At 48.7% G+C, this 21,675-nt stretch overlaps 1 pseudogene across 1 annotated transcript; it reads left to right on the top strand.

The window, feature by feature from the left end:
• Positions 1–4,470: 4,470 nt before the first annotated feature.
• On the top strand, positions 4,471–19,843 carry LOC125528702 (uncharacterized; annotated as a pseudogene). Its single transcript, XR_015615791.1, has 3 exons — positions 4,471–4,879; positions 16,376–18,438; positions 18,630–19,843. The product of XR_015615791.1 is annotated as an uncharacterized LOC125528702 (transcript).
• Positions 19,844–21,675: the final 1,832 nt, after the last annotated feature.

The following is a 21,675-nucleotide window of genomic DNA, read 5'->3' as shown; positions in this document are numbered from 1 at the left end:
TCAGGATTTGTAAGAGAAGAGAGATCGACCACTGTAGAATTTTGAACTGGAGAATAAACAAACAAAGATGTGCAGGTTCAGGTTCAGGTTCCATACTACCCTCCAAGCCGATCAGGTTCCATGCCGCCACTTTGATAGCGAACAATCCGCGACGCACGACGTGCAGTCAATTATCAGTGCAAGACCTCCAGCCGGCAGCGATCGGCGACGCAAGATGCCAAGAAGAATCGCTCGAGTGCCACGTCCAGGCAACTGGTGCCATGGCGCAGTTAGCTATATTATCGACAGCCAGCGCCTCTGCGGTCAAGTGCTGACTCGTTGGCAGATACATTTGTGTAGATAACCACAAGGGTAAGCTAGTCTTTTCACTAGCCTGTTAATGTGAAAAATATTAAACCGGGGCTAATGGCATACTAATCAAGGATGCAACGACTGAAGTGGCAAATGTGCGAATCAAATCTTCAGAGTGGCAAATCTGCGAAGCCCCATGAACAAAGTGGCAAAAATTCGAATATCTCGGGGTGGGTGGGTGGGGAGGGGTCCAGGTGAGGTCAGGTGATCATCCCAACGTGGCAGATTGTCCGAACGTCCCTTACTCCTCCCCTCGATTTGACACCGCCAGCAAAGTAGGGAAGATGGTAGGCAGTCTGTACTTGCCTAGTGGAGTATGGGAGTCCATTGGAGGCCTAGTTTTCTACGGACAGTACGATCCCGACATACTGCGGGGGGAGGGAGTAGGGGAACTTGTTGTAGATGCTTCTATGGCCGAAACAGAAAACACAAAAATGGGTTGTCCAGATCTTATCAACACTTTGGGATTTTTTTTAAGTATACAAACTCGCAAAGGGATACATATACTCGGACATATATACTACCTCTGTTCCTAAATATAAGACGTTGAACTGCCAAAACGTCTTATGTTTAGAAACAGAGGATGTACATATTAGACTTTCTCCAAGGCGTAAATAACATGTCAGTAGTTATATACAGAAATTTACACTCAAAATATAGGTATGCACTAGATATTTCCCTAGAATAGTATTGTGACTTTTCTACTGGTTGAAATTAATTAGAACACTGCTACAAAAATTGTCATGCAAGCTTAACGGTCCGAACTAAGAAACCAGCGCTGTTATAACCTACTGAAAGCATGTCTACCTTTCTTAAACATTATGATCTTACACACCATCTAGGATTTGTGATTTATATAATACCCATATATAATTAATTGAATGCATATATACATACTTCAGGATGTTCACCCGCAACAACAGAATGGATTGCCAACTGTTCTTTAACACAAGGGGAGCTTATAGACCTGTGGGCTGGAATGGAGTGGTTGCAGTACTATGCCTTTTTGATGTTTTCGTGATCTTCTGGAAGGAAGATTATCTGTCTGATATGATGCTTCTACTATGGATGGTAATGATATTTGCAACTGTACGATTCCTGTCTGGGCTGACACTGAACATATGCAATCCGCGACGCCGTGCCACATCACTTTGGAGCCCCTTGGTTGCAATCCTACTGATGGTTCCCCCTCTGTTCAACGAAGTTATAGGCCCATCGACCAGTTGGATTGTATTCACAGCACTACTTGTGCCAGTGCTATTGGTAACAATAAGCAGGCTACAGTTCACCAGAATCGTCAAACTAGCGGATAGTATTCTTGGCATCAAACATGAAATTTGGTGCCGAGTTGTTATAAACTTGTGGATGATTGTTGCGCTAGGGATACAGGTGTACATGCTACGCTTAGATCCATTCATGGACGTGTCTATTATCATGATGGTCCAAGTGTGTGCCTTGGTGGTGGTGTCATTTGGCAACTTCCAGGTTCCAGCAGCAATGTTGCGTATCTGCCTAGCAAGCTTGAGCTTACAGCATAAGTACAAGGATGATGAACAGAACCTGGCAGCATCTCTTAAAATCTTCTATTGGATGGTGCTTGGACAAGGAATCCTTTATGTTGTGGCTTGCATGCTCGAGTTCTTTTCTTTCATCCCTTGGAGTTTTCTTGTCCATTGTGGTGGGTTTAGATGTTACTGTGAATCTGTCGATCTATACTATGCATATGCCGTGGAGAAATGCATGCAAGATGGTGTGCTTGCTCCAAAGAAGATCAGCTTGAGCAACTTTGCCATGGATTCTGTAAATTCGGATTCATCCAAGAATCAGCTCCACAGTATTCGTTTGATGCACAAACTTCTGCAATGGGAGCCAACCAAGGCACAGCTACTTTCAACACTCACCACTTCTACCAAGACGGTGGCCAGAATAATCAGAATGTTGGATCGGACAAGTCCAAAGGATACAGGTATCAGAATATATGCTGCGAAGGTCATCACTGAACTTGCAAAGAACTTTCGTGTGGCCACTATCCCTAATACAGTGCAGCTTGTATCTGCACTTCTTGACACTGATATCAGACTGAAAAGAGGAAATTCACTCCTAGACACATACAATGAACAAGAAGAAATACATGATCCAATTATCAATACAGAAGATACCCAATAAGCAGCGGACAATCAATTGCAGAGACGAAACAAACTTCTAGTTCTGGACACCAAAAATCTGATGCAAACACAAACGAGCTCGACCCAGCAAGTTGGCATCTACGAAAAGAAGTCCTTCATGCTCAGATTCTGGCAGCGAATTTCAGAATTCTGGTCAATGCCCAAGGATCAGCTGCTCACAGACTATGATCTTCTGCCTCGCGGGCCATGCGTTGCATGTGTCAGCTGTAAATACGTGGCTATTCCGATTGCATACGAGGTGGGGAAGTCATTATACGGCCGAAGGGTATTAAAGTTGCACGAATCGCGCGGGCAGCATTGCGGTGTGGATATCGACCGCGCGTTGTGGCATATCCACTCGTGATTATTCGACGGAGAGAGTAATTACATTGAAATCTGCCGTGCCTGTCACGGCTGATTCCTTCGCGAATCCATGCCAAGTTGAAATACCTGACAGTGATTTCCCATTTTGGGACAAGTACGAGTGATACACATGTCGCTAACAGAAAAATCTTCACCACAAGATCCAAGGGAGAGTTCCTTAGCACGTTCCTTATTACTACTCTCTAGTCTAGAAGAAAATAAAAGTCATCGTTTACATTAGGGATCTGGTACCCCCTCGCGTCGCCTCCCTAGGCGACGCCAGGGGGCCAAAAAAACCAGCGCCGCTAGACTCCCCCGGCTATCCTCCTGCCGCCGCTGCCGCCGGCGAGGTCCGCGGTGGCGGCGGGCTCGGTGCCAAGGCGCTAGGGCGGGCGGATCTGCAGCGGGATCCCCTTGAGGCGGCAGAGGCGTTTCTTGTGGTGCGCCCGTGGGCAGCAGGCAGGGCGGCGCCCCCAGCCTGTGCGGCGACGGGCAGTGGTCCAGGACAGCGATGGCCTTCCCTTCGTGCATAGATGGTGGCAGCACTCCATGGATGAACGTGGATGGCTCTGCAAGATGGGTCGGCGGCAACCGCGGATCTGGCGTCTCGTCCAGATCCACCGCGGCGTGGTCTTGGCCGGCCGGCGGTGCGTGGAGGGACCGGTGAGGGTATGGAGGATCTCTACCGAAGTACCAGTTGCCGCATACGTCTTCATGACAAGACTCCGCACGGTTCTAGCCAACCACAAGATCAGGACGACACGACTTTCGGTGAAAATTGTGCCTGACTGCGGTCTTGGCGGACGATGGCGGCGTCTCTGACGTCATTTCCTTCTCGAGGCATCGTTGTTGCAGGTCACGTCAACCTGACCGGGAAGTTTCGGGGGAAACCCTAGATCTGGGTCTACCGGATCGGACGATGATAACGTTTCGATGTCGTTCTCCATCCTGGGGGCATCGTTTTGGACCAAGTGCTGGCTGGAGGGGACAAGAGGAGGAGTGGTGTTTCGTCTTGTCCATTGATGACGGCGGATCTCGGCGGAGTGGCGCAGTGGAGACTCGGCGCCTGATGTGCGGAGATGGACTCGCGCAGGAGGGTGACGCTGCTGGTGTCGTGGTGACGTCGGCGGCAGCTAGACCGGGCAAGGTTGATGCAGCAGTATAATTCTGAAGATGGATTGGCGGCAGGTGGCTGCGGCGGCCTCATACCCGGCAGGCGTCCTGGTTGAGGAGCACGCCGGACTGGTGGTTGCCCATACCCGGCAGGCGTCCTGATTGGGACCTCAGGTCTTAGATGTTAGGTTTGGTTGCAAGGTCTGTTTGGTATTAGGCCTAAACTTTCAGCGCCTCTTCATCAACTGGATAGGAATAGCGACATATGTTGCTTAGTCGGTGACTTTAGTCTTACTGTTGTATGACTTTGTAAGGTCTTGTATCAATAATTAATAAAATGGTCGTATGCATCCTCTAGATGCAGAGGCCAGGGGTCGTCCTTCTTTTTTTCTTAAAAAAAGAAGAAAATAAAAGTACGTGATCTTTGGTCAAAGGTCAATTGGCGCGTATGGTGCTACCGTTTTGGTAACTCGCGCGATTGCACTATATCAGTGGATGCTGCCCGGCCGCATAGAACTGTGTCTCGGTTTCACCGTACGTTGCATAATCGATCGCCGCTACAAAGTATGTACAAACCTAGCTAGGCTCCCGAGCGCCAGCCGACCCGTCCAAGCAATGGCCAACAGCACCGGCGGCGGCAGCGGAGAGCACCACGTCTGGATACCAGCTCACGGCGTCGGCCGAGCAGGCAAGGCCGCCGCTGCGCCGGAGATGTGGCTGAATCGCTTCGTTCGCTCCGTCACGCTGATCGAGAGGGTTGGCAACGCCTTGGGCACGCTGGCCTTCACCTGGGCCACCGTCGTCCTGCTCGGAGGCTACTCCAAGGACCTCGGATTCGATGATGATTTTTGGTATGCGACGGTGATAGTATTCCTCGAAGCTACAAGGTATGACAAAGCAATTTTGTAACTTGTGATAGTATTCCTCTTGGTCATCTTTGATGAGGGGGTCGTTGGATCTTGCGCGTGCAGATCGTTTTAGCTTTAGCAACCTATTTGATAACCATTCAGGGGAAGTTTCTACAAGGGTGTTTGTGGAAGGATTAAGCATGGAAAGTAAACGGAATTACCTTACATACGATTTTTTCTTATCCGATTATGCACACAAGAGAGAGGCTTGATTCAATTTGATATGGCCCACAAGCCCAGATCAGTTTTATTGTACACAACTTCGGATGAATTTCATCGTACGTGTAGCAACGTTTTACTCCCATTTCTTTGTTTGTTATATGATGAAAATTAGGATGGAATAAAACTCTGCTCACGAATTAATAGGGTACCCTCGGAAGGTATGGTTGAGAATTGGCTTCCTCAACTTACATTCCTCTTCTCACTTAAACTCCCATTCCCTCTAATCAAACAGTGGACCTTTAATCTTCTCACCCTCAACTCCCATTCCCCATCTCTAATTCCCTCGACCTGTGCTTCGGTGTGCCACATTGGCTAGTCAGGTACTCCCAACTCCTCCCATGTCGCCCCTGCGCGGCGACCGGGGGAACCCTAGTGCCGCCGCGCCCTCGTCCCTCCCCCGACCTTTCCTCCTCGCCGCTGCCGGGACGCGTCGCCGGGCAAAGCCCGGTCGGCGTCGGCGGTGGCGGGATCTCTTCTCCCACGGCTCGCTGGATTTGGCGCGGGTGGATCGCGGCAGTTGTTGGCGGCGCACTGGAGGCGGGGCGCGCCGGTGCGGGCTTGGGGGCGACGGCCGGGCTCACGCCCGCGGTTTCCCCTGGTGTGCGCGGGAGTCCACTCGGGCCGCGCGACGGCGGCCCTCGGCAAGCGGTGGCAGGCGTTGGGATCTCGGCGGCGCTCCGGCGTGTGCAGACGGTGCCTGTCCCTGTGCGCGGTCGGCGGCTACGTCTCTGACCCGGACGGCGCGGGGGATGGCGGCAGCCCGGCGTGGTCGGTGATCTGGATGCGGTGGTGCCGGCGGCTTGCTGATCTGCCGGTGCTCCAGGGTTCTGCTTGGTGGTGCTGGTGGTGACGGCGCCCCGTGCACGAGAGTTGGATCCCTTCGAACTGATCTGGGTGAAAGCTTGCCTTCGGCATCTGCTAAGGCCGGCGGTAGTGGCGCTACCTGCGTCGTTCCCTTCTTGAAGGCATTACCGTGGAGAAGTTCAAGGCCATTGTCTGCTACCTCCGTGGGAAACCCTAGATCGGATGATCGGATGACGGCGGCGCTCTGGTGTCATTCTTCCCTTGGGGGCGTCATTCTTGGAGGTACACACGTGATCGAGTGACCAGAGGACGAATTCTTTGGTGGACCGGTGATTCATCCTACACACTGATGGCGACGGATCTTGACGACGTGGCGCAGTGCAGATTCGGAGTTCGCTGTGGGAGGATGGATTAGCGCAGGAGGACGACGCTGTCGGGCGTCATGGTGGTGTCGATGGCAGAGATACTTGGTACAGTATATGCAACAGTACAGCTCTGAAGATGGATTGGTGGCAGGTGGCTGCAGCGGCCTCATACCTGGCAGACGTCCTGGTTGAGAAGTGTGCCGGACTGGTAGGTGCCCCATACCCGGCAGGCGTCCTGGTTGGGACCTCAGGTCTTAGATGTATAGGTTTGGTTGCGATGTTTGTTTGGTATTAGGAACAGACTATCTGCGCCCCTTCATCAATTGGATAGGTGTAGCGACAGTTGTTTCTTAGACGGTGGCTTTAGTCTTGCTGTTGTATGGCTTTGTAAGGTCTTATGAGAATAATTAATAAAGTGGCCGTATGCATCGTCCAGATGCAGAGGCCGGGGGTCATCCTCCTTTTCTAAAAAAAATCTCTAATTCCCTCGGAGGTTCTAGGCCCCTAGTAGCTTAGGTTTTTGGGTCGTTCGACGTCTTGGCTTCGGCGGCGGCTGCGATACTGAATAATGAAGCTCCGGATTCTTCTCCAGCGAGGTGATCGTCTCTATGATCAGTGATGGATCTGGGAACCAGCTTGTTCAAGCAGGGAAGTCATGCCGGCGACATCTTTGTGATGGACTTGTGTCCTTCGGGCTCTGTCGTTGCGACGACGTCTGCTCCAACGTCGTCACGGAGCTTGGAAGGTGGTTAGGAGCGGATGCAGATTGCCGTCTGCATCGACGACATCTGAAAGACGAAACGTATGCTGGGTTCGTGGTTGATGGATGGCAGATATGGTTTTCTCCTCGGCGTCTTAGTTGTGATGGGGTGCCAGACCTAGAGTTTGATGGCGTGTTCGGGGTGTTCCCGGTCTTATTTGTTCAATGGCAATGGCTTCACTTTTGGTGAGCCACCTTGGAGGTCTGCAAAGCTGCATATCATCGATGGAGCCGCGTCGAGCTCGGGTGGGAGGTGATCCATCATTTTTTTCTTCGGTGGCTGTTGTGGTGGTGCCGGAGGCTGGGTATTGGAATCAAGCTTAAAGACGTTCTGGTGTCTTTTCAGTTTGTCATGTCGGTCTTTACGTAACTTATACTTTGATCTTTATGATATGAATGAGATATGTATTATCATATAAAAAAATGCTCTGCGCATTTGTAAATATGTGCATTTTTAAATAAATCCACCAAGTCCAAGTTAATACAATAAAAATATCAAAGTAAATAGCATAAAACTCCCACAATTAAGGTTAGGGTTCACAAAAACTACTATTCTTTTTCACAAAACACTACAACCTCAGGGTAGTAAACGCAATTATGATCACGATGGCCGACCCATTAGGGCTGACGTGACATAAAAGTCAAGTCCATTAGGTTAATCGTTAAGATGGACATTATGATGTTGAGGCCGACATGTCAGTCTCAATAAAAAAATCCCTCTCCCGATAGATACAGTGCCACTGCACTCCATGCGCTGCGCCTGGGCCGCCGCTATATCATGGCATGACTCCATGGCATCGTGATGCTCTTCCCTGTAGCCAGGCTCTCGTACATGTCGTGCCTCGGAGACCCGCCCACCCGGTTGGACGCGCTCCGCCAGAGCGCTCGCCAACGCTCTCCTCAGGCCAACTTCATCGCATAACTCCAAACAAACGTTCGTTTTGACCGAAAATCGTCCATTTGGATGGGAATGAGGTGAATGATGTCCGTATCGGACCGACCCAGTGGCGAGGCGCCCACTATGGCTGCCCCATCCCAAAAATACGGTTGGCTTTGTCCGGCCTAGGCATTTCATAAAACACTGCACGAGCACTGCCGTAGCTCGCCAGCCCACCCCCATGCGAGCTCGTCGGGGCTGCCGAGGCGCACGCTCCGGCCGTCCCTCGCCCTCGCCGCAGCTCGTGCAAACCCGCCGTCGCCCGCGCGCTCGTGCCGCCGCTCGCCCAGCCGCCGCGAGCTCGGCCCCGCCCCGCAGCAGCTCGCGCTCGCCTGCTCGCCGCCGGCCCACGATTCGATCAAGCAGGGGGGCTCCTAAGTTGGGGAAGGCTCTGATTATCAACTTGTAACACCCACGATGCGGCTATATCTCCCACGTGTCGGAGCACGACTTAGAGGCATAACATCATTGTAGGCATGTCGCAAGAGGGGTAATCTTTACACACCCATGTACTGAATAAAAAAGAGGTACAGAGTTGGCCTACAATCGCCACTTCACACAATACATAAATATAGCATTACATCAACCAGATACAATCAAGGTTCGACTACGGAATCAAAATAAAAAAAGACTACCCCTAATGCAAAAGATCCCCGATCGCCCCGACTGGGCTCCACTACTGATCAACTGGCAACGAAACAACACAACGAACACGATCTTCATCGAGCTCCTCCTTGAGCTCGGTTGAGTCACCTGCACGGTATCATCGGCACCTGCAAACTGGTCTTGGAAGTAATTTATGAGTCACGGGGACTCAGCAATCTCACACCCTCGCGATCAAGACTATTTAAGCTTATGGGTAGGTAAAAGATATGAGGTGGAGCTACAGCAAGCACTAGCATATATGGTGGCTAACTTACGCAAATGAGAGCGAGAAGAGAAGCAAAGCACGGTCGTGAACTAGAAGTGATCAAGAAGTGATCCTGAAACTACTTACGTTCAAGCATAACTCCAACGCCGTCTTCACTTTCCGGACTCCGCCGAGAAGAGACCATCACGGCTACACACGCGGTTGATGCATTTTAATTAAGTTAAGTTCAAGTTCTCTACAACCGAACATTAACAAATTCCCATCTGCCCATAACCGCGGGCACGGCTTTCAAAAGTTCAAAACCCTGCAGGGGTGTCCCAACTTAGCCCATCACAAGCTCTCACGGTCAACAAAGAATATTCCTTCTCCCGAGAAGACCCGATCAGTCTCGGAATGCCGGTTACAAGACATTTTGACAATGGTAAAACAAGACCAGCAAGACCGTCCGATGCGCCGACATCCCGATAGGAGCTGCACATATCTCGTTCTCGGGGCAACACCGGATGAGCACTCCGTACAACTAAAACCAGCCCTCAAGTTTCCCCGAGGTGGTGCTGCAAAGGACTCTAGTTCGGACCAACACTTAGACCCGGGGAGGGGGGGGGCTTAAATAAAGATGACCCTCGAGAGAGCGACTCCCAAGGGAAAAGTAGGTGGTGGTGAGGCAAATGGTAAAACCAAGGTTGGGCCTTGCTGAAGGAGTTTTATTCAAAGCGAACTGTCAAGGGGTCCCCATAACACCCAACCGTGTAAGGAACGCAAACTCAAGGAACATAACACAGGTATGACGGAAACTAGGGCGGAAAGAGTGGAACAAAACACTAGGCATAAGGCCGAGCCTTCCACCCTTTACCAAGTTTATAGATGCATTAATATAAATACGAGATATTGTGATATCCCAACATATCCATGTTCCAACATGGAACAAACTTCAAACTTCACCTGCAACTAGCAACGCTATAAGAGGGGCTGAGCAAAGCGGTAACATAGCCAAACAACGGTTTGCTAGGACAAGGTGGGTTAGAGGCTTGACATGGCAATATGGGAGGCATGATATAGCAAGTGGTAGGTATCACGGCATAGCAATAGAGCGAGCAACTAGCAAGTAAAGATAGAAAGTGATTTCGAGGGTATGGTCATCTTGCGTGAGATCCCGCAAGGAAGAAGAACGAGTCCATGAAGAAGACAAACGGACTTAGTCGAACGGATCCTCACAAACGCGACGTTAACGGAACCAACCCGAAGAAGCAACACCGGAAAGAAGCAAACCACATAGTAAATAACCACCACATGAACATGGCATGATGCACAATCAAGTATGATGCATGTCCGGTTTAATGAAGCAGGGCATGGCAAAGTGCACAAGCAATCCTACAAATTAAGTGGAGCTCAATATGCAACTCCGTTGCATAATGATGAAACACCATGACAAGTTATTTAGTTCAATCTCGTTTATGTACTCAAAAAAATTAAATGTTGGTTAGCATGACAAGGGGTGAAGCACAACAAAACTACCTATCTAGGCAAGTTTAAATGAGGCCGGAAACAACGAACAACAATTCCGGTAAATCCCCATATGCATATTTTAGGTTTGGTACTGTTCTGCCCTAAACCATATTTTATAGTTGTTAAACATGCAAAGAGATGCCACCAAGTTAAACTATGCATTCTTCTACCCCATTTACATATAAAGTTTATTAAATTCGAAGCTACGGTTATTTAGTTATGAAATAAACCATTTTAGCATGGCATAAGAGTAAATCTACACAAACAACAATTTAAACATTTTAAACATGGGTGAAAGTAGCATATTATTAATCCACACATAATTCTAAGCATTTTTCATATATAAAACATTTTAATCCGATGCACCATTTGTGAGTTATTAAATGAATGAAGTATGGGGGCTTTTCTGTAAAACTGCCAAACACCTGGATAAAATATAAAATCGCATATCTGAAAAAAACATGGGTGGGCCGAAACTGCTGGCCCAACAGTGCACAGGGGGCGCTGGATCTGCTGCTCACCATGGGCTTAGCCTGTTCGGAAAAAGAGGAGGCCTGCAAGGGAGGCGCTGGGCCTTAAGGCGATGTGAAGGGGGCAGCCCACATGCGCTACCACTCATCCTCCCCACTCGAACGAGCGCAGAAAACAAAGGAGGCGGCGCACGGCATGGCAGCGTCCATCGACGGGTCCCGGAGGCGCGGACCAGCAAGGAGGTGACCGGAGGTGGTGGATCCGAGCACGGGACGACAAGGGCAACCGGATCCGGGGCGGAGAAGGCCGGCGGCGTCGACCTGCGAAGGGCATAGAGAGAGAGACCATGAGAGAGCAGAGAGACGGAGAGGGAGCGACGAATAGGGAGGAGGGCAGGGAAGGCGGTCTGGCGGACGAGGGAGCCGCTCGGGCATGGGCTCTCGGGCACGGGACGGTGGCCTGGTCTCGGGCACGGGCGATCTCTTGAGTGGCTCGAGGCAGGGCACCATGGATCGAGAGGAGGAAGCTCGAGTTCATCTCGGTCTCGCATGAAAGGAAGCAGGCGGCAGCAGAAGGAACGGCGGGCCGCGGTGGATCCCTCGGGGTCGGATCCGATCCGGCAGCTGCGGGCAACCGACGACGTCGGGAAGGCCATGGTGACTCGACGGTGGCGGCGGTCCATGGCGACGGTGGTGGTCCTGCAAGGACAGGGCATTTTCTGTCCAAGACAGAGAGAGAGCCTTGAGAGAGAGAGACGACCAGAGGGAGGAGGAAGAATGAGGGAAGAAGGCGGGGTCGGCCTGGCAGTGGTGGTTCCAATCGCCGGCGGAAGAAGTAGCTCCAGGAGGCGCGGGGTTTGGGGATCGAGGAACAGGAGGGGGCTTGCGGGCTGATTGGAGGAAGAATGGGGATGGATCCCGAGGGAGATTTTGTGGAGTGGCGGCAGTGGCTGGCTGGGAGGATGGGACGTCTCCCTAAATTTTAGGGTTGGTCTATACATATAAGCAAAAGGATTTTCGGATAGGGGCATTTGGTCCCTCCGATCTTAATAGAACGATCCCGGATAAATAGGTTAGGGGACCCAAATAAGAAAACGGTGATGTTTTGTAGATGTTTGGGGATGATCCGGACACAACGGTAGCGACAGTCCGAGTCGGGTTCGGGACAACTATCGGACGCGCGCGCGAGGAGGGTCGTGGGCTGACGAGAGAGGTTAGGTTGGAACTGGCGGTGGGTAGTGGGCTGTGTAGACGGTCTCGAGCTAAGAGAAGAGAAGAGGGAGGCCCGGCGACTGTTTCCGGAGACCGAAAACGTCCGACGTGTGCTCGTTTATAATGCCGCTATAGTTTAACGGTTGGGCTATCAAACGAACTCCGAATGCGATGAAACTTGACAGACGGTCTATCTACACTATAATAAGACCACACGCCAACTTTCAACCCAAATCGAGAACATTTTCCGGCGACTTATAAAATAATATTTCGGACGTGCCGCGGGCGTGTGCTGTGTCTGGACTCAGAACGGACAACGGAAGGAACGGGGAGGCCGGGACGGATGCAAGTTTGAAAAACATGATGATGCAATGCACATGATGACATGACAAGATGCAACACGCAAGAGAATGACAAGGCAACACATTGAATAACTGAAAGACACCTAGCGCAACGGTCTCGGGGCGTTACACTAGCAAGGCATGCCGAACACCAAGCAGACTATGAAGCTGGTTAGCAAATCTGTACATCACACTTCCATTCCTTTTGCCACACGATATATGTTGTCGAGCTCAAGGCGAGTCTGTCATCCTTGTGCTAGCCCGACCTCTTTCTCGTTCCAGTGATGCCGACCATAAACCGGATTATCTCATAATCCTTGTCGCATGGCCATGCTTATTCTGGTCGGATCACACGAGGGGCCCAAAGTATATCTCTCCTGATCGGAGGGGCATATCCCATCTTGCTCGACCACGTCTCGCAGCATGGTTCTGGACAAATCCGAAACCTACCTTTATAACTACCCAGTTACGGAGTAGCGTTTGGTCGGCCCAAAGCAAGTCTGTCACCATCCCGAGTACATGCGTCAGCTCAGGTCTTAGGACATAGAACATATGTTGTACTAGAGACTCACAGATGACATATCGTTGTGTCTCATAGTTGGGTTTGTCCGACTCGGACCTTATCTCGACTCGGATCCGACTACGTCGAATCCGACCAGATCCTTCCAAGTCCATATTATCCGGTTAGCATCCAATGCTCCATGGCTAGTGAGACCAAGTCATCGACCGTGTCATATGCTAGTCTAGTTGGCTGCGCATCCACACAGCCCTTTCGACTAGGGACCTTTTAGGACGGTCATCATACAATGCATAGTCCCACAAACAAGTCACGTACTTGCTGATACACATCATTGATAATGTTCAAGGACTATCTTTATTCATAAACACATAGGAAATATCATCATACATGATTGCCTCTAGTGCATATCTCCAACAGTCTCCCACTTGCACTAGAGTCAATCAAATAGACATCGAATGCCCATAGCTCTAACGTGCCCCTCATGTTTGGGTTGTGGAAGCGGCTTAGTCAACGGATCCGCAACATTTGCATCCGTGTGAATTTTGCATAACTCTACATCACCACTCTTTACGATCGTTCGTATCAGGTGATATTTCCGATCTATGTGTCTGACCTTGTGGTGATTCCTCGGCTCCTTGGCTTGTGCGATGGCACCAGAATTATCACAATAAAGGTCCAACGGTTTTACCGAGGCTGGGAAAATACCAAGATCATCCAGAAAGTTCCGGATCCAAACACCTTCCTTTGCAGCTTCACAAGCCGCAATGTATTCGGCTTCTGTCGTAGAATCGGCCACCGTATCTTGCTTGGAACTCATCCAGCTCACTGCTCCTCCGTTCATGACGTACACGAATCCGGACTGTGATCGACAATCATCTCTGTCGGTTTGGAAACTAGCATCGGCGTAACCCCTTACGACGAGCTCTTCCTCACATCCATAAACTAGGAACATCTCTTTAGTCCTTTCAGGTACTTCAAAATAGTCTTTACCGCTGCCCAGTGACTCTCACCTGGGTTGGCCTGGTATCTACTTGTTAGGCTTATTGCAAAAGCAACATCGGGCCGCGTACATATCATGGCATACATGATGGATCCGATTGCCGAGGCATATGGAATCCTACTCATCCTGCTTCGCTCATCAGATGTCGAAGGACTTTGAGTCTCACTTAGCCTTATAACATGTGAGAGTGGCAAGAACCCTTTCTTTGCCTCACTCATGTTGAACCTCTTCAACACTTTATCTATGTACGTGCTCTAGCTTAAGCCGAGCAGCCTCCTTGATCTATCTCTATAGATCTTAATGCCTAAAATGTACATTGCCTCACCAAGGTCCTTCATCGAAAACTTGCCATTCAATGACTCCTTGACTGAGTTCAGCATCGAAATATCATTTCCGATCAGTAGTATGTCATCCACATACAAGATCAAAAACACTATCGAGCTCCCACTTAACTTCTTGTATAAACAAGAGTCCTCTTCACTTTTGATGAAGCTGAAACCAGTGACGACCTCATCAAAACGAATGTTCCAGCTCCGAGATGCTTGCCTCAACCCATAAATGGATCTCTTGAGCTTGCATACCTTACTAGTGCTAGTCGGATCGACAAAACCCTCGGGCTGTATCATATACACGTCCTCAGTTAAATTTTCGTGAAGGAAAGCCGTCTTGACATCCACCTGATCATCTGACACACGCAAGGCTGCAACCACCGGAGTGGTTTGAATCCTGCCCCTTGGTGGCCAAATTTGGTGTTTTGACTTTTTTGTGAAACTTTAGCAGGATCTGAGCCTGGTTCAAAATGATTTCGGATCTGACCCCTTTCCTACTGTCATAGTATCTGGCGGTAGGGTAACACTGCCTACCGCCACGGTTTCCGACAACAGGATTTAACTGTGTTATGACGTTGTCATAACACCTCCAGGGTCTTTGGCGGTAGAGTCTGGCACTACCTTTCCTTTGAAAATAGGGTCACTTGTGCATGCATGCTGGCTGGGCTGGATGGCGTTTTGCAAATGTGCAGGGTGTCTGCCCTGCTTACAGCCTACCTAGCTAGCTACCCATGCATCCCATCAATTATTTAAGTTTGTGGCATGTCCAAGCTAGGAGCTACGTACTAGTAGTAATGATGCATGTGGGTGGAAAGAGAAAGGGAGAGATGGATGCGAGTGGATGTTCTTGCATACTCCCTCCGTCCTTGAAAGAGTGTACTTCCAACTTTGTTGGAAACTTTTTTATGTTTGACCGTATTTATACAATAATAGAGCAACATCTGTGCCATCATCAAATTAGTAGAATTAGATTCATGATAAAATATATTTTCGTCACATACCTATTTAGTTTCACAAGCATTGACATATTTGTGCACAAACTCGATCAAACTTTGAAATAGTTTGACCCTCCAACAAAGTTGAAAGTACACTCTTTCAAGGACGAAGGGAGTACTATGCAGTCTGTCAGAGACCAATGCTCGCATGCACTCACATGCATCTCGTAATAGTGAATAGCCTACCGCCAAGTACCATGGCGTAGGGTTACACAGTTTACCGCCAAATACTCTGGCGATAGGATATTTTGCACGTTAAATGACCATGATGGCGCAGTTAAGTCCCTACCACCATTGACCTTGGCGGTAGGTTGTGTAACCCTACCATCAATGCCTACGGCAGTAGGAAAAAGAGCCAGATCCTGAAATTTTTCAAACCAGGGTCAAATCTGGCTAAAGTTTCACAAAAGGGTCAAAACACCAAATTTTCCCCCCTGGTGCCTGGCCACCATGCGCTCCACCACTGTTGTGTGGTGGCGGTGATCTCTTGAGACGGCCGGGTGGACGGCAGCTACCGTGTCTGAAGCCCACGACCACACCCAACGTGTGGTAGACCGCATGACGACGAAGAACCATCCGTGCCTGTTGCCACTCCGGCACCGGTGGCCATGCCCATGCAGCTATGGGAAGGTGTGTGACGCGCCCAAGGTGGTCGGGTGTGGGAAGGTGGGACGCGAGGGGAGGCAGCGCGCAGGGAAGAGCCGAAGTTGGCGGAATCCTAAAAGTGGAGCTGGATGGACATGGCCACCGGTGCCGGAGTGGCAACCGGCATAGAGGGGGGATGGTAGCGGCTCAGAGGGGAGAGGGGCAGTGGCCATATTCAGATCGACTCCAGAGAAAGCCAGTAGACTAAGCACATGTTCAACCCTGAAACTAGCATGACATGTATTGGAACTTGTAGTTAGTTTATAGGTCATTAGTAGAAAAAAAATACACTTACCTCCTTACTGCATCAATGCCACCAAGGCTTAGCACAGTTAGGCTCCGGTTTAACAAAAACCCAGCATTGTTACGATCTTCTGAAATTGTATGTCTATCTTTCTTAAACACTGGAGTATGATCTGGATGCTCACCATCTTGGGTTTGTGATCTACATAATGTGCATATTCTATCATTTAATGACACCTTATATACATACTGCAGGATATTCACACGCAACAACAGACTGGATTACCAACTGTTCTTTAACACCAGGGGAGCTTTTAGACCTATGGTCTGGAATGGACTGGTTGTTGCGGTAGTATGCTTTTTTGATGTTTTCGTGATCCTCTTGAAGAAAAATAGATACATGTCTAGTATGGGGCTTCTATTGATGACAGTAATACTTGTAATTGGCCGGTTCCTGTCTGGGCTGAAACTGCACATATGCAAACCGCTATGCCGTGCCACATCACTATGGAGCCCCTTAGTTGCAATCTTATTACTAGCTCCCTCTCTATCAGACCGCAGTCGTCGATACATATATGGTCATGATGAGTATCAAACTCACATAGATCCATCGACCAGATGGGTAGTGTTCACAACACTACTAGTGCCAGTGCTATTGGTAACAATAAGCAGACTACGGTTTACAAGAATCATCAAACTAGTGGACAGAACTCTTGGCAGCAAAAAAGTATTTTGGCGTCAGGTTATTATAAACTTGTGCATGATTGCTGTGCTAGGGATGCAGATGTACATGCTACGCCTAGATGTATTCGTGGACATTTCTACGAGTATGATAATCCAAGTGTGTAGTGCCTTAGTGGTGTTGTCATTTGGCAACTTCCAGATTCCAGCAGCCGTGTTGCGTATCGTGCTAGCAATCTGGGGCCTTCAGCATGTGCCTGAGTATGGGGAAGACGACAAGAACCTCAAAGCATCTCTCAGAATCTTCTATGGGATGGTGCTTGGACAAGGAATCTTCTATTCTTTGGCTTGCATGCTCGAGTTCTTTTCGTTCATCCCTCGGAGATACCTTGTCCACCGTGGTGGGTTTAGAGGTCAGTGTGGAGTAGAATCTGTCAATGTGTACTATGCATACGCCTTGGAGAAATGTATGCAGGAGGGTGTGCTTGCTCCAAAGAAGATCAGCCTGACCAACTTCGCCATGGATTCTCTAAACTCGTATTCATCCAAGAATCAGCTCCACGGTATTCGTCTGATGCACAGCTTTCTGCAATGGCAGCCAACCAGGGCACAACTCCTGTCAAAACTCACCACTTCCACCAATACTGTGGCCAGAATAATCAGGATGTTGGATTGGACAAATCCAAAGGATACAACTATCAGATTATATGCCGCAAACGTCACCTCTGAACTTGCGAAGGACCTCCGTGTTGTCGCCTTCCCCGGCACGATGCAGACTGTATCTGCACTTCTTGACGCTGATAGCAGCCCAAAGAGAGGAAATCCACTTCTGGACACAGATGATGAACAAGAAGAAAGGCAAGATCAATTTCTGAAGACAGAAGATAGCCAAGAGCAAGAACATCATACAGTAAGGGACGTAGCTGTTAACCAATCGCAAAGACAAGACCCACTTCAAGACACCAATTACCTGCTCGAGGAAACACAAACATGCTCGACCCAACAACCTTTGGTCGACAAAAAGAACTCTTACATAATCAGATGCTGGCAGCGGATTAAAGAATTACGTTCACTTCCCAAGGAACAGCCGTCAACAAACCATGATCTTCTCCCTGCACTGGCCATGTCAATTATTGAAAGTCTTGCTGGTGATCAGGAAAACTGCGTGGAAATAAGCAAAGCAGCTAACCTCATCCCGAAAATCATAGGATTCACGAGATTCGTACGTGCCATGAGCACTATGGATACCGAGGCAGAACAAAAGGTCATGTTGAAGTCATCACTGAAGGTACTGCAAAGGCTCACAGGCATTGGCGGGGAAATCGGCATAACACTGCGGTACAAGATATCAAAACATCCCTTTCTATTGAGAAACCTTGCAGAAATCTTGAAAGACAACATAACCAGCCAGGAATCGAGAAAGTTGGTGGCCGGAATCCTCAGGAACATTGCCATTGATGGGAACACAAGGCAGGACATAGGTCGCATTCAACTGATCATCACCAGGCTGAAGCAGACATTTCTCAATGAAGAAAATCCCATATGTGGCAGCAAGTCTGTTACGTAATCTGTGTCTGCACTCTCGACACGAGCTCAGAGAGTTGGACTTGAAAGAGCTATCTCATATATTGCGAGAGGTGAGCCCTGTTAATTCAAGCAACAAGTGCAGTATTAGAGGTGGCTAACGAAATTTATCATTTGTATTTGTTCTTGTGCGTGAGATGTTGGTAGATCCCTGCAATTTTGTACTTCTGCACGTTTATTATCACTGATTATGTAGTATAGCTACAAATTGAATTGTCACTAATTATGATACATATCATCACAGGTGTTGGAGAAAATAATTGATGTGGAAGGGGTAGAACTAGAGATCATCATTGGCCTTAGTTCACTAATTTGCAAAACCATTCCTGAAGACTTTACCCAAGAACTAGAAGGCGGCCAGATTAAGCGAAGATTTGTGAAAAGGCTCGTCGATGTGTTGAATGCAAATACGGAACCTAGTGCTAATTGTCCTGGGATCAGAAGGGTTATACTTGAGCAAGTCATTAACATGATGGAGTCCAATTATCGCTATGCGGACTGTTTCAATGAATTCAGGATGACAGAAGCCCTCTCGGTCGTCGAACAAACACTGTCACACGCTGAGAACTACAAGTTCTTCTTGGGTGATGCAGGTTTCATGGAGTACAACACACCTATCTCCGCTCTTGTGGTAAGAGCAAAAGAGCTTATGTGTTGTAACTGACTAGCTTCAACCGTAGATAGTAGCAGAACTTCTGAACACATTTGATTCCTCATTTCATAAGCAAGTTGTAGGAGATTATTCATTTACAATTGTAGTGAACTGTATGTTATAGTACAATAAGGGACACGTGGATTTAGATTTCGTAGCAAGAATGCGGGTGTGAGGAGAAAAAGAACAATCTTGGCTTTAGAGACACAAGGTGCTGATATAGTTCTAGAGATTTCATATTTGTAATTTGAACCTCAGATAAAAAATAGTGGATGTATGTGCTTTATTTTACAATGAAAAATACTTTCATTTGCAGTGGGAACAGGTGATTTTTATTATTATGCATAATCAAATGGTTCTATCTGTAACCAGTTAATTCATATCACTGTTTTGGCATATACTGGTACAGGGAAATTCTCATGAAGTTGGAGCCGATGCAGTGAAGGGTTTGTTGTCCAATGTTTACAAGAAAATATAGGATTATGCATCTAGGTTAGGACAACACAGTTGAAGAGAGGGAGATAGTGTGATGTTACTGCACTGATAATGAAACAATTCTTGCTATTAATAAGTCTGCTTCATCTGGACAGGGCAAAATATGTGACCGTGCCCAGGAGGCGATGTCTGATAGTCCCTGACAAATAGTAGCACGAAAGAATGGTTATGAATACTTTTCAATCGGTTTTGAGGTGCATGGTCCCAATGTTGCAATACGCGCCTAAAATGTCCAAGTCTGATGGGGTGATGGTCTAAATTATTGAGTATGACATTGACCAGTTGAGACTCGCTCAAGAAGTACCGAATTCCGTATAGATACTAAAGAAAATGCAAGTTTGTCGTGCTAATCAGCCAGCTAATGATGATATTATCTAAGTTTAGTCACGGATGGTAAGCCTATAGCCCTATACTAAACGAATGTACTCCCTCCGTCCCTTAATATAAGATCGTTTTGCAAGCAGAATCCGCACAACAACATTGTAAAATCCAGGTTTATTGCAACACCACCAAAGCTGAATTTGCACCCACCCAAGACGCAACTGGCCATTTAATACTACCGTAGTCAGTAGTAATGCCGCAGAAACCACTAACTTTTGCTTCTTGGATCAAACTGTTGGAAATATGCCCTAGAGGCAATAATAAAAGGATTATTATTATATTTCCTTATTCATGATAATTGTCTTTTATTCATGCTATAATTGTGTTATCCGGAAATCGTAATACATGTGTGAATACACAGACACCAACATGTCCCTAGTAAGCCTCTAGTTGACTAGCTCGTTGATCAACAGATAGTCATGGTTTCCTGACTATGGACATTGGATGTCATTGATAACGAGATCACATCATTAGGAGAATGATGTGATGGACAAGACCCAATCCTAAACATAGCACAAGATCGTATAGTTCGTTTGCTAGAGTTATTCCAATGTCAAGTATCTTTTCCTTAGACCATGAGATCGTGTAACTCCCGGATACCGTAGGAGTGCTCTGGGTATACCAAACGTCACAGCGTAACTGGGTAACTATAAAGGTATACTACGGGTATCTCCGAAAGTGTCTGTTGGGTTGACATGGATCAAGACTGGGATTTGTCACTCCGTATGACGGAGAGGTATCTCTGGGCCCACTCGGTAATGCATCATCATAATGAGCTCAAAGTGACCAAGTGTCTGGTCACGGGATCATGCATTACGGTACGAGTAAAGTGACTTGCCGGTAACGAGATTGAACGAGGTATTGGGATACCGACGATCGAATCTCGGGCAAGTAACGTACCGATTGACAAAGGGAATTGTATACGGGGTTGCTTGAATCCTCGACATCGTGGTTCATCCGATGAGATCATCGAGGAGCATGTGGGAGCCAACATGGGTATCCAGATTCCGCTGTTGGTTATTGACCGGAGAGCCGTCTCGGTCATGTCTACATGTCTCCCGAACCCGTAGGGTCTACACACTTAAGGTTCGGTGACGCTAGGGTTGTAGAGATATGAATATGCAGTAACCCGAAAGTTGTTCGGAGTCCCGGATGAGATCCTGGACGTCACGAGGAGTTCCGGAATGGTCCGGAGGTGAAGAATTATATATAGGAAGTGCAGTTTCGGCCACCGGAAGAGTTTCGGGGTCACCGATATTGTACCGGGACCACCAGAAGGGTCCCAGGGGTCCACTGGGTGGGGCCACCCATCCCGGAAGGCCCCATGGGCCAAAGTGGGGAGGGGAACCAGCCCATAGTGGGCTGGTGCGCCCCCCTAGGCCCACCCCATGCGCCTAGGGTTGGAACCCTAGGGGTGGGGGGCGCCCCACCTTGCCTTGGTGGCTACTCCACCCTTGGCCGCCACCCCCCTAGGAGATCCCATCTCCTAGGGCCGGCGCCCCCCCTAGGGGATCCTATATAAAGGGGGGAGGGAGGGGGCAGCCATACCTTGAGTCTTGGCGCCTACCTCTCCCCTGCTACACCTCTCTCTCTCTCGCAGTATACGGCGAAGCCCTGCTACTGTGACGCCCTGCATCCACCACCACGCCGTCGTGCTACTGGATCTTCATCAACCTCTCCTTCCCCCTTGCTGGATCAAGAAGGAGGAGACGTCACGCTGACCATACGTGTGTTGAACACGGAGGTGCCGTCCGTTCGGCGC

Source organism: Triticum urartu, chromosome 2A, assembly GCF_056163025.1.
Source record: "Triticum urartu cultivar PI428250 chromosome 2A, HENAU_Tu73, whole genome shotgun sequence".
NCBI classification, from domain to species: Eukaryota; Viridiplantae; Streptophyta; class Magnoliopsida; order Poales; family Poaceae; genus Triticum; species Triticum urartu.
The sequence above is the reverse complement of the archived record's forward strand: the minus strand, read 5'-3'. Positions and strand labels throughout refer to the sequence as shown.